This window comes from Armigeres subalbatus, chromosome 2 (genome assembly GCF_024139115.2).
Source record: "Armigeres subalbatus isolate Guangzhou_Male chromosome 2, GZ_Asu_2, whole genome shotgun sequence".
Taxonomy (NCBI): Eukaryota; Metazoa; Arthropoda; class Insecta; order Diptera; family Culicidae; genus Armigeres; species Armigeres subalbatus.
Genome location: NC_085140.1, coordinates 379,809,971 through 379,822,495, shown reverse-complemented (window position 1 = coordinate 379,822,495; position 12,525 = coordinate 379,809,971). Strand labels below are relative to the sequence as shown.

At 43.5% G+C, this 12,525-nt stretch overlaps 1 long non-coding RNA gene across 1 annotated transcript; it reads left to right on the top strand.

Annotated features, from left to right (window-relative positions):
• Positions 1–359: 359 nt before the first annotated feature.
• On the top strand, positions 360–1,103 carry LOC134217299 (uncharacterized). Its single transcript, XR_009980985.1, has 3 exons — positions 360–459; positions 519–582; positions 650–1,103. It is a non-coding gene; the product is annotated as an uncharacterized LOC134217299 (long non-coding RNA).
• The last annotated feature ends 11,422 nt before the right edge of the window (positions 1,104–12,525 follow it).

Here is a 12,525-nt window from a genome sequence, read left to right as displayed (position 1 = left end):
CACTTCATCGGAGATTGTTAGAGCCTTCGGATGTATATACGGAGTTGTGAAAAACCAAAGTTAGAGAAAACGTGGTAGTACCGTAGTACCACAGACAAACAGACGTAACACTAGAGAAAATACCATCAACCATGACTTCAACGATCAATTTGAATTTGATTGATTGCGCAATTCACAACTAGAGGCACTAGTGTCGTAATCCTTCGGGTTTGACATTTCACTCCAGCGCCTTCTGGTGACGATGTCATACGAAACATCGTTTCGTGTAACATGCTCGCAAGATGGTGGTAGATGAGTTGAGCGATGGATTTTTAAGAAAAATGTTCAAGCTGTTACGTCTGTTTGTCTGTGGTAGTACCGTCGACAAATAATTAGTTGACCAGTTGATATTTAAGTTGCGAAAAGTTAACCGAACGCCGGTAAATAGTGGAAGTGGGAGAAATACTCCAAATTTACCTTGTAAGTGTGCACATGGAATCACAAAAAAATATACTAAGTAACGATATATGCTCTAATAGATCGACTATCGGTTGTAAACTGGCAGAATTCCATTAAAATTGGACCAGAATATTGGTTTTTGAGGTAAATATTTCTAAATAATTATGTAAGAACAAAAAAAAACGATTATAATTTGGAATAATGTGTGCAGGTTATAAACCCGCACTTTCGTGGGTTTTTGTTGGGTATATTCGAGCACGTGCATTTTTACGCATTGATAAACCCCTTGGATGGAAAACCCAGCGAATATTTCCGTATCCAAAACCCCAACGACCGTTGCGCAATAACGCCACCCACCGAGCCCGAGGTAGTCAACTGTACGAGGACGCAAGTTATGACGACACAGTTGGTCCTACTCGCTAGCTAGGACGTAATCCATTGGTGAAGCGTTACCCGCCAATAACACGTGTTACATCGACCCGATCAGCCAAGGCGCTGCCCAACTAGCATTGCAATCGACTGCCACCTGGCGGTTAAGTCAAGAGTGACGTCATTGGAGAGCACCGTGCAAGGAAGGGACTTCGTGCAGGTTGTGAGTTAGCAACTAAAAACAGGTCAGAACAAACTATTGTAACCTAAGTTAAGCTGATAGGGCCAATCTCTCGTCCCGGGACACGCTAGGAGCAAAGTATCCTGAATACAGATGTAAAAGCTAGACCCATACGACTCCTGAGTTTATCCTTTGGTAATAATAATCTTTTCCGAAGTGAACGGTTCGTTAGATACAATTTGAATTTTATTTTCTTAGCTATTTTTACCTAATTTCACCTTGTTGGAACCTTAGTCGGTTTTTTAATCTTCGGAGTCTTCTTGCTAGTGGGTGTCCATTTGGAAATTAGTGTTTGAGCCATTCGATCGACCTGCCCTAAGAGTAGAGTCTCTAGCCGGACTAAAAGTACGATCGCAGTCTTCCTTAGACGGAAGTGGCGCTTAAGCTGCGAACGGTGGAGAGCTCAATACATTCGTTACAAATGCAGATAAAAATATGTTGTGATTTGACAATATTTGACTATTTGACGGATTTTCTAAAAAGGACATATTGGCCTCCTAGCTCTTCACTCCTCAATCCGATTTTGCCCTTCGCGTATACTAAGTATACGTAATCAGAAAACGAACTTTTGATAGAAGGCTCGAGACCGATAGTGTTACGTACCAATCGACTCAGCTCGACGAATTGAGGTGATGTCTGCATGTGTGTATGTATGTATGTATTTATGTATGTGTGTGTGTACAAAACAATGTGAGACTCACTTTTTTGTACTCAGCCTTATCCGATTTGCTTGCAACAGGTTGCATTCGACACGGAATCTTTTCTTATTTTTCGCTGTTGAGAATTGGTCCAATCGGCCATTGCGTTCCGGAGTGATTGAAACAACATTATTATTGTTATTATCTTTATTAATAAGGTTTTCAGCCCTGGGCCGATTCACCTCGCAAAACAACATTGTTTTTCCTCTATTTTTCCCCTTGTAAAAAACAATTTCTTTAGAAACTGCTGCAATGCATTCAAATGAACACAAATAAATGTGAATTGATGGAAATTTACTTCTAATAATCTATTTTCCTAAAGTTCAATTTTGACCTCTCTTATGTGCTTTTCTTGTTACTCATATGTGTTTCCTTGTTTTATAATATACGGGAAAGGCACCATCACCGCTAGGACGATTATTCTGTTTTTTTTGTTTGATTCTACATGCAAACTAAAGAGAAGGACTACAGAATAGAGTGGTCAAAAATTTGACCTTTTTCCTCGATAACATTTATTATTTTAATAAACTTCCAGATTGCTGCAACACCGAACGAGGTCGAACGAGGCACGATACAAACGGGCGCGGAATAGACAAAACTCGATTTTTTCGGAGGAAAAAGCGCCAGCAGGAAGGTCGAGACCGTGAAGAGACGGAGGAACTGTACCGCGCTAATAACACGCGAAAGTTCTATGAGAAGTTGAACCGTTCACGTAAGAGACATGTGCCACAGCCAGATATGTGTAGCGACATAAACGGGAACCTTCTTACAAACGAGCGTGAGGTGATACAAAGGTGGCGGCAGCACTACGAAGAGCACCTGAATGGCGATATGGCAGACAACGATGGCGGTATGGTAATTAACCTAGGAGCACGCGCGCAGGACATGTGACTTCCGGCTCCGAATCTCCAGTAAATCCAGGAGGAGATCGGCCGGCTGAAAAACAACAAAGCCAGTGAAGTTGATCAACTACCAGGAGAGCTGTTTAAATACGGTGGTGAGGCACTGGCTAGAGCGCTGCACTGGGTGATTACCAAGGTTCGGGAGAATGAGGTTCTGCCGCAGGAGCAGATGGAAGGTGTCATGTGTCCCATCTACAAAAAGGGCGATAAGCTGGATTGTAGCAACTACCGCGCAATCACATTGCTGAACGCTGCCTACAAGGTACTCTTCCAAATGATGTACCTGCCGACTAACACCAATTGCAAGAGAGTTCGTGGGGCAGTACCAGGCGGGATTTATGGGTGAACGCTCTACCACAGATCAGGTGTTCGCCGTACGTCAGATATCGCAGAAATGCCGCGAATACAACGTGCCCACTCATCATCTATTTTTCGACTTCAAAGCCGCATACGATACAATAGATCGGAACCAGCTATGGCAGCTAATGCACGAAAACGGATTTCCGGATGAACTGATACGGTTGATCAAGGCGACGATGGATCGGGTGATGTGCGTAGTTCGAGTGTCAGGAGAATTCTCGAGTCCCTTCAAAATGCGCAGAAGGTTACGGCAAAGAGATGGTTTTTCGTTTCTGCTATTCAACATCGCTTTGGAGGGAGTAATACGAAGGGCAGGGATTGACACGAGTGGTATGATTTTCACAAAGTTTGTCCAGTTATTTGGTTTCGCCGACGACATTGATATCATGGCACGTAACTTTGAGAGGATGGAGGAAGACAGAAAAGCGAAGCTAAACGGATTGGACTAGTTATCGACATCCCAGTTAACATTTTATACTTATTGCTATTGATATAGGTCATCATATACACATAAGTATATAATGCACCGAATCGTTATTTACCTACTAAAGGGAGGCCATATACGTGCTAAATAAGGACTTTCTCGAGTTTCCATGATCATTTATACGACTTAGGGAATATATGAAAAATAAATGGTAACAACCCTGTCTCGAACATTTGACCTCTGGAACTAAAGGCTGGTGCTCTACCCTTGCGCTACTCAGAAACTCTTGAAAAGCAGCAAAATGTTGACAATCATAAACCAGATGGAGATTTATTATTGACAAGAGCTTCAGTGTACGATATGAACTACATTGATACGATTCGGATGCCTTGTTGTTGTACGTACAAATGTGGCTTGAATCGTATATGATAACAACTTATGATTATCCTGATAATGTTCGTACATAACAACGATTGCGCATCATTCCAAACGATTCAACCTACGCATAAGCGATTCTGAAATGTCAACATCAGTAATGTCTTTCACTGTGTTTACTTTCGAGCTGTGTTTACAGCTCAATTACATTTTAGTTGTTCGCAGATATTGAGCAATAATGGTTGGCAGCACAAAATTACACCGGCAATTAATGAAATTTCGGCAGATCGGATGGAGTGAAGTAAGTAATTTTGAAATTTATTTAATCGGTAAGGTTCAGTGGTTCAGTGTTCAACACGCAGAAGGTGGAAGCTATATACGTACAACGCTCATCAGTATATGATTTACATGACAATATTTGTATACATAAACGATATTTCCGATTTGATCCGATAAAGCTGATATTGTTTATATAGGTTTATGACATTCATAAACGGTATTATATACAATATTATTCATATTTTTGCCATCTTTATAAGCAGTCATATATGAATGTGATAGAAAATAGCAATATATGCGATACAATTTATCATTTCATATACGATATGTGGTTTACTGGGATGTTGAAAACGAAATACATGATAGAAAGAGGCTCAAGAGAGGACAATGTAAGCCACCTACCACGAGTTTGTATCGGTGGTGATGAAATCGAGGTGGTTGAAGAATTCGTGTACTTGGGCTCACTGGTGACCGCCGATAACGATACCAGCAGAGAAATTCAGAGACGCATCATGGCAGGAAATCGTACGTACTTTGGACTCCGCAAAACGCTCCGATCGAATAGAGTTCGCCGCCGTACCAAACTGGCAATCTACAAAACGCTCATTAGACCTCATCTACGGACACGAGACCTGGGCGATGCTCGTGGAGGACCAACGGAGTTTTCGAAAGGAAAGTGCTGCGTACCATCTATGGTGGGGTGCAGATGGCGGACGGTACGTGGAGGAGGCGAATGAACCACGAGTAGCATCAGCTGTTTGGAGAACCATCCATCGTTCACACCGCGGAAATCGGAAGACTGTAATGCAGTATGGTGTTGTCATGAGGTGCGTGCCTTTTATTAGCAGATGTACGATCGTTTAGCGTTTAGCTCATACCACAAAAGACTGATTTTACGGTGGAAACTCTTCAAGGACATGTAACCGTCTTGTATATTATGCCGCGATTGTTCCTTTCTTAAGCCCTCTGGATGTCCATCTCACAGCTACTTCATTCACTATTTTGGCTTATTATTTAGAAAAAGGGAAAAAATAACTTTCTGCCGTTGACATGTTTATGTCTACCCACAGACGCCATGTGTGATTCTTAATCAGCTATTCATAAAAAAAGCTAGAGCCAAAAGCCCATGCACTGAGTCATGAGACTGTTGACACGTTGTTGGAATGCAATGCCTAATAGCAACATTGGGAGGAAATTTTACATAACCGGAACCCGCAGTCAAACGCCAAAAAAGGGAGATATCGAAATGCACTACGGTGCGTTTTGAAGAGCACATTCTCTGATTTTATGATAATTATGAAAGGATAAAGCGTAGTTTTAAAATAAGAGAAAGCTTCAGAGCTCTACAATAAAAAGATTGCCATTTAATATATGAGAGGCAGAGTTAACAACCAAGAATATTCCGAAATATGATGCTGCTGCCGTGGTGGGGGAAATGGCAGCTCGAATTATTTCTTATCTTTAGCCGTAGTTGTTTCCTGAAAAATAGAGTAAGATCAAACCAAAGAAAATGACTAATCATTTTCGCCAGAATTATTCTCACGCCAAGTGATTTTCATTTCCTTATGTGTTTTATTGGATTGAACGAATAATAGGCAAGGTGGATCGATCAGGTGGAGGACGATTTGCGGACCCTCCGCAGACTGCGTGGTTAGCGAAGGGCAGCCATGGACCGAGCTGAATGAAGAAGACTTTATGTATTGCACAGGTCAAACAAAAGCGCGAAACCACTTCCCGCTACGTCAAATTCGTTTGATCCGCATTTGACTCCTTTTTTATGGACGATTTCAAAGCAAAGGGAATCTGGATAGTTGTTGATCATTTTATCACTCATAATTGACACTTATTTTTGTCGAAAACCCTGCATATTCAACTACGACATTGTGGGTGTCTAATATAAATTCATTTTACTTACACATATAAAGGCCTCGATAAAATGCGGTTGACGAAGAATATCTGTCGCGCAATTTCAACAACACACAACCACAGGACCCCCCAATGAAGGGAACACTTACCACATTGCACCTTTAAAGTGTTTTCAGCGTCAATTTACGCAAAGACTCGACGGCCGCAATCCGAGCGCTGATAAGGATTTCGTACTTCTCAAATGACAGGGAAGTGGGCCTCGATGTTGATTGCTGCCTTCTCGACCAGGTGGATTGTCGTTGATATACGCTTTTTTTGATTTTGCTCGCTTAGATTAGGATATTTTTTGTGACATTCTTGTAGACAGGGTTCCCGCTGACATACGCCCCGTGGAAGAATTAATGGACTATTTTGGAAATTTCGGACCCTTCTTACTTTTCTATGTTTCTAGGGATGGTTTGATAATGGTGGATTGATGTATCAAGAGCTTCTGAAAATCGACTTTATACGGGGGATGAATCCCGAAAAGGGATTTTATCCGTAAGTAGATGATGGTTTTCGTATTGCGGTATACGTAAAACATCTTAGTGCAATGAGAATCGTAATATCATATTGGGTTGTATAAATGACACAATCGCAAGTTTTAACCAAAACTTCTTCTTCTTCTTCTTATTGGCATTACATCCCCACACTGGGACAGAGCCGCCTCGCAGCTTAGTGTTCGCTAAGCACTTCCACAGTTATTAACTGCTAGGTTTCTAAACCAAGGTACAATTTTTGCATTTGTATATCATGAGGCTAACACGATGATACTTGTGTGCCCAGAGAAATCTAGAAAAATTTCAATCCAAAATTTGCTTAGACTGGCGCCGGGAATCGAACCCAGTCACCCTCAGCATGGTCTTGCTTTGTAGCCGCGCTTCTTACCGCACGGCTAAGGAGGGCCCCAAAACTTATATGAAGTGTAAAATATTTACCTTACAAATATATCGTAATCTTCTCTCAACAAGAAAATCTTCTTCAACTACCGCCGACGGCCATCACGAATGTTACTTGGACCACTACCGGCGAAGACATGCTATTTTCGGAATCGTCGTATGTCCAAATCGACATGCTGGACAAAGCAATTTTCTTCTGATTTCTGCTAAATAATCCAATGTAAATGTTAATATGAATTTGTTATAATCTAAACAGAAAATAAACAAAGAGAGGCTCTTTTTTGGGCATTCGTCGCTTTCAAAAATTAAGCGAGACATCGACTCAAGTCAATTCAGAAAGCTGCTGTTTTGCTGGAAATCATAGTGCGGTCGTCATCAGCATCGACATCGGCAGCGCCCAATAGAATTTATTAATCTTAGTATAGCAGGTTTGTCGGCAGCGAGTGAAAAATGAGAGAGAACTTCGCACTTGCACAATTCTGCTGTCACCGACGCCAGCTACTCAATGATTTACCGCTTATTTGCTACATACGCTATTTTTGTGAATAATTTTCTGCAGCAACTACCCGTCCCTAGCAGCACACATATTGTAGGGAAGTTACAGTATCTTATGTACAACCAAATTCATCATATTGAAGTTGTTGCAACCAAATCAGTATGGCAAGTACTGGCCCCCCTCAATGTCCCTTTCCAGTCTCTAACAGCAGCAAAACGAAAGCAAAATTTTTCCGTAAACATTTCGCTTGGGCGAAAATTTTCAGTACGGCACACGAAGCCTTCTTGTTCATAAAATGATGGTCCTGAAAAAGGACCGATCTGAGGTGCTTTTCAATCACTACCAGTATGCGAGAAAATTACACTTTAGTATTGCTCCCACCGACTACAAGATTTCCGCAGCAACCCCTGCCGACAGCCATCATTGTTGGATGAATTTCGAAATCGTGATGATGTTGCTGACGACGGCCACACGATTACTTAGTTACCTTAGCAAACCGGATCTGCAGCAACCGCCAATTACACAAGACAACATCACTGAAGTCGATGCTGTCACCGCTCTCCAAAGAATCTCGAACTAACTGGGTCGCGTGCGCTGGTTGCGATGCTGGGACCACGTTGGACCGCTCTCTGTGAAATCTTGAACAAAATGGCTCGCGTGCGCGGGATAGCTGCTTCTTGTATCTAATGAAGGAAGCTCATTAGCTCTGCCCCTTCGTTTTCGTCAAGAGTGCACATAAGATTTGCACTCATAACGATTAACAAAGGGGTGGAGTCTTCCCGCGCGCGTGAGCTATTTTTCCATTTTGTTCGAGATTCCAAAGAGAGCGATCCTTGCATCGGCATCACTGGCAGTCGTCGGAGTCTGATGCGCACAGCCGATTGCCGTCCAGCATCGGTATCGGAGGTGCTCGTCGGCGTGTTGCTGCAGAATCATCGTCGCGTGGCCTCCATCAGCAGTTCTTTTTCTTCTTCTTATTGGCATTACATCCCCCATTGGGACATTGCCGCATCGCAGCTTAGTGTTCTTTTTAGCAATTCCACAGTTATTAACTGCGAGGTTTCTATGCCAAGGTACCATTTTTGCATTCGTATATCATGAGGTTAACACGATGAAACTTATATGCCCAGGAAAGTCGAGACAATTTTCAATCCGAAAATTGACTAGACCGGCACCGAGTATCGAACCCAGCCACTCTCAGCATGGTCTTGCTTTATAGCCGCACGTCTTACCGCTAGGCTAAGAAGGGCCCCTTCCACCAGCAGTACTCAAGTGAAATTTTCTATACGTCGTGATGAGCATCAAGTGGCCAGCCGCAACAAATCACTTTAATGCCGTCCAGGCATAAATGTCCAATATCATTTTAAGTCAATAACGTGGCGGCCAACAAAAGAATCTATTAATGATGTTAAACACTAGAATTAATTGCTTGAAAGTCTAGATTCTGACAAAGAAATAACTTGTCTGGTACAATGTGTCACCTCCAGCACAGTGGGAATGGCATCGAAAAAAAAACGACGTGGAAAAATTATTCTTAGCACGGCGCGTTGTTGTCTGTAAGGGCCAAAAACATCACAAACCAAAGTCTATACAATCGTGCTAGGTATTAACTATTTTTTTCAGATTTCTGTGAGTTTCACCAATAATCTCAATAGGACTGTTCATAATTTGTTAATTATTTTTCAAAGCAGTACTACATTTCTACCGTTGTCCTCTTTCTAGTCATACATCGTAGCTATATTCAAATAAATATTTTCGCATCAAATACTACAAACAATAATGGAAATTTAAATTGTATACAAGTTGTATAAACTTACAAATTCACCTATTAATCATATGCTTTAATATATATGTTGTAGTTACGAAATCTTAAATGGATGGAAGCAATGCACTCTCCAATAGTCGAGATCTGTCCTGGCCACGTCCTTGCGAATGCTAAGGAAGGGGAAGGATGGTTAGTTGGACACCTACTTAAGAAAGATGCAGAGAACTCTACGACCACGGGAGGTTTTGGGATTGTGTGGGAGGTTATAACAGTAGGAATCGTTTTGATAGAACGTGACACACAGAAAGAACTAAGATAGAAATACAAAGTAGGAAAGGGACGAGCATGGAATTGAACCCACGACCTCCTGCTTATAAGGCAGAAGCGGTAGCCACTAGACCACCGAGCTCGTCATCTTAAATTAATCTTTTTCCTATAGCCATATTTCGATAAAAATGCCGTCAAAAAGATTTGAATTCTACCTGTAATCTTTTGAAATATTCTACTTCTTCCCGGTAGAAAACTGTGAAAGTAGTGATACCATTTCTGTTTTAAGAAATTATAGTCGGAGATGAGCCCTCCTTAGCCGTGCGGTAAGACGCGCGGCTGCAAGGCGGGACCATGCTGAGGGTGGCTGGGTTCGATTCCCGGTGCCGGTCTGGGCAGTTTTCGGATTGGAAATTGTCTCGTCTTCCCTGGGCATAAAAGTATCATCGTGTTAGCCTCATGATGTACGAATGCAAAAATGGTAACTTGGCTTAGAAACCTCGCAGTTAATAACTCTGGAAGTGCTTAATGAACACTAAGCTGCGATGCGGCTTTGACCCAGTGTGGGGATATAATGCCAATAAGAAGAAGAAGAAGAAGTCGGAGATGAGCCAGCCAAGGGCTGAAAGCCTCCCTAACAAAGATACAAAAAAAAGAAATTATAGAAAACTCAACAGATTTAGGATCCAAAGAGTTACTACATGAAACTGAATGGTTATCTTCCTAAATGTTCCCCGAACAGATGAACAATGTTTTAAAGACTGGACGGCTTCTCAATTGCTTTGTTTTGTATTTTTTTTTTAAATGTAAGCTGATGTATCCTGAAACGATTCTCATACGAATTTCAAAATCCAACTCTTCATTCGATTATTATTATTATTTATTCAGACTAAGGCCGAAGTGGCCTGTGCGGTATATAAGACCCAGCCAACACAAAGTCGCATATGCTAGGGAATAAATGTATAAGGTGGAGGCGATATAGGCGCATTCCTCCATTTGACTGCATGCAAAGTGCACGTATATGGCCTCCACTTTGTACATTTATTCGCTATGATATACGATCTTGTGTTTGCTGGGGAGTCTTCTCCATTCGGCTCGGTCCATGGCTACACGTCGCCAACCACGCAGTCTACGGAGGGTCCGCAAGTCATCTTCCACCTGATCGATCCACCTTGCCCGCTGCGCACCTCGCCTTCTTGTGCCCGTCGGATAGTTGTCGAGAACCATTTTCACCGGGTTACTGTCCGACATTCTGGCTACGTGCCCGGCCCATCGCAGTCGTCCGATTTTCGCGGTGTGAACGATGGATGGTTCTCCCAACAGCTGATGCAATTCGTGGTTCATTCGCCTCCTCCACGTACCGTCCGCCATCTGCACCCCACCATAGAGGGTACGCAGCACTTTGCTTTCGAAAACTCCAAGTGCGCGTTGGTCCTCCACGAGCATCGTCCAGGTCTCGTGTCCGTAGAGGACTACCGGTCTAATTAGCGTTTTGTAGATTGTCAGCTTGGTACGGCGGCGAACTCTATTCGATCGGAGCGTCTTGCGGAGTCCAAAGTACGTACGATTTCCAGCCACTATGCGTCTCCGAATTTCTCTGCTGGTGTCATTTTCGGTAGTCACCAGTGAGCCCAAGAAATTCTTCTATCACCTCGATTTCGTCACCTCCGATGCAAACTCGCGGTGGGTGGCTCACATTGTCTTCTCTTGAACCTCTGCCTATCATGTACTTCGTCTTCGACGTGTTGATGACTAGTCCGATCCGCTTAGCTTCCCTCTTCAGTCTGATGTAGGCTTCCTCCATCTTCTCAAAGTTACGTGCCATAATATCTATGTCGTCGGCGAAACCAAATAGCTGGACGGACTTATTGAAAATTGTACCACTCGTGTTAATCCCTGCTCTTCGTATTACCCTTCTAAAGCGATGTTGAATAGCAAACACGAAAGACCATCACCTTGCCGTAACCCTCTGCGGGTTTCGAAGGGACTCGAGAATGCCCCTGAAACTCGAACTACGCACATCACCCGATCCATCGTCGCTTTGATCAATCGTGTCAGTTTATCCAGAAAACCGTGTTCGTGCATTAGCTGCCATAGCTGGTCCCGATCGATTGTATCATATGCGGCTTTGAAGTCGATGAATAGATGATGTGGGCACGTTGTATTCGCGGCATTTCTGCAGTACTTGGCGAATGGCGAACACCTGGTCCGTGGTGGAGCGTTCGCCCATAAAACCCGCCTGGTACTGCCCCACGAACTCCCTTGCAGTTGGTGCTAGTCGACGGCATAAAATTTGGGAGAGTACCTTGTAGGCGGCGTTCAGCAATGTGATTGAGCGGTAGTTGCTACAATCCAGCTTATCGCGACACACGACACCTTCCATCCACTCCTGCGGCAAAACTTCCTCCTCCCAAATCTTGGTAATGACCCAGTGCAGCGCTCTAGCCAGTGCCTCACCACCGTGTTTAAATAGCTCTCCTGGTAGTTGGTCAACCCCAGGGGCTTTGTTGTTCTTCAGCCGGCCACTCTCCTCCTGGATTTCCTGGAGATCCGGAGCCGGTAGAATTATGTCCTGCGCGCGTTCTCCCAGGTCCATCACCATACCGCCATCTTCGTCTGCCACATCGAAATTTAGGTGTTCTTCGTAGTGCTGCCGCCACCTTTGGATCACCTCACGCTCGCTCGTATGAAGGTTCCTGTCTATGTCCTTACACATATCAGGCTGTGGCACGTGGCTTTTACGTGAACGGTTCAACTTCTCATAGAACTTTCGTGTGTTATTAGCGCGATACAGTTGCTCCGTCTCTTCACGGTCTCGATCTTCCTGCTGGCGCTTTTTCCTCCGGAAAATCGAGTTCTGTCTGTTCCGCGCCTGTTTATATCGTGCCTCGTTCGCCCTCGTGCGGTGTTGCAGCAATCTCGCCCATGCTGCATTCTTCTCTTCCACTAACTGCTCACATTCGCCGTCATACCAGTCGTTTCTCTGATCCGGGGGCACCGTGCCAAGTGCAGCGGTTGCGGTGCTACCAATGGCGGATCGAATATCTCTCCAGCCATCTTCAAGAGACGCTGCGCCTAGCTGCTCTACCGTTGGAAGTGCCACTTCC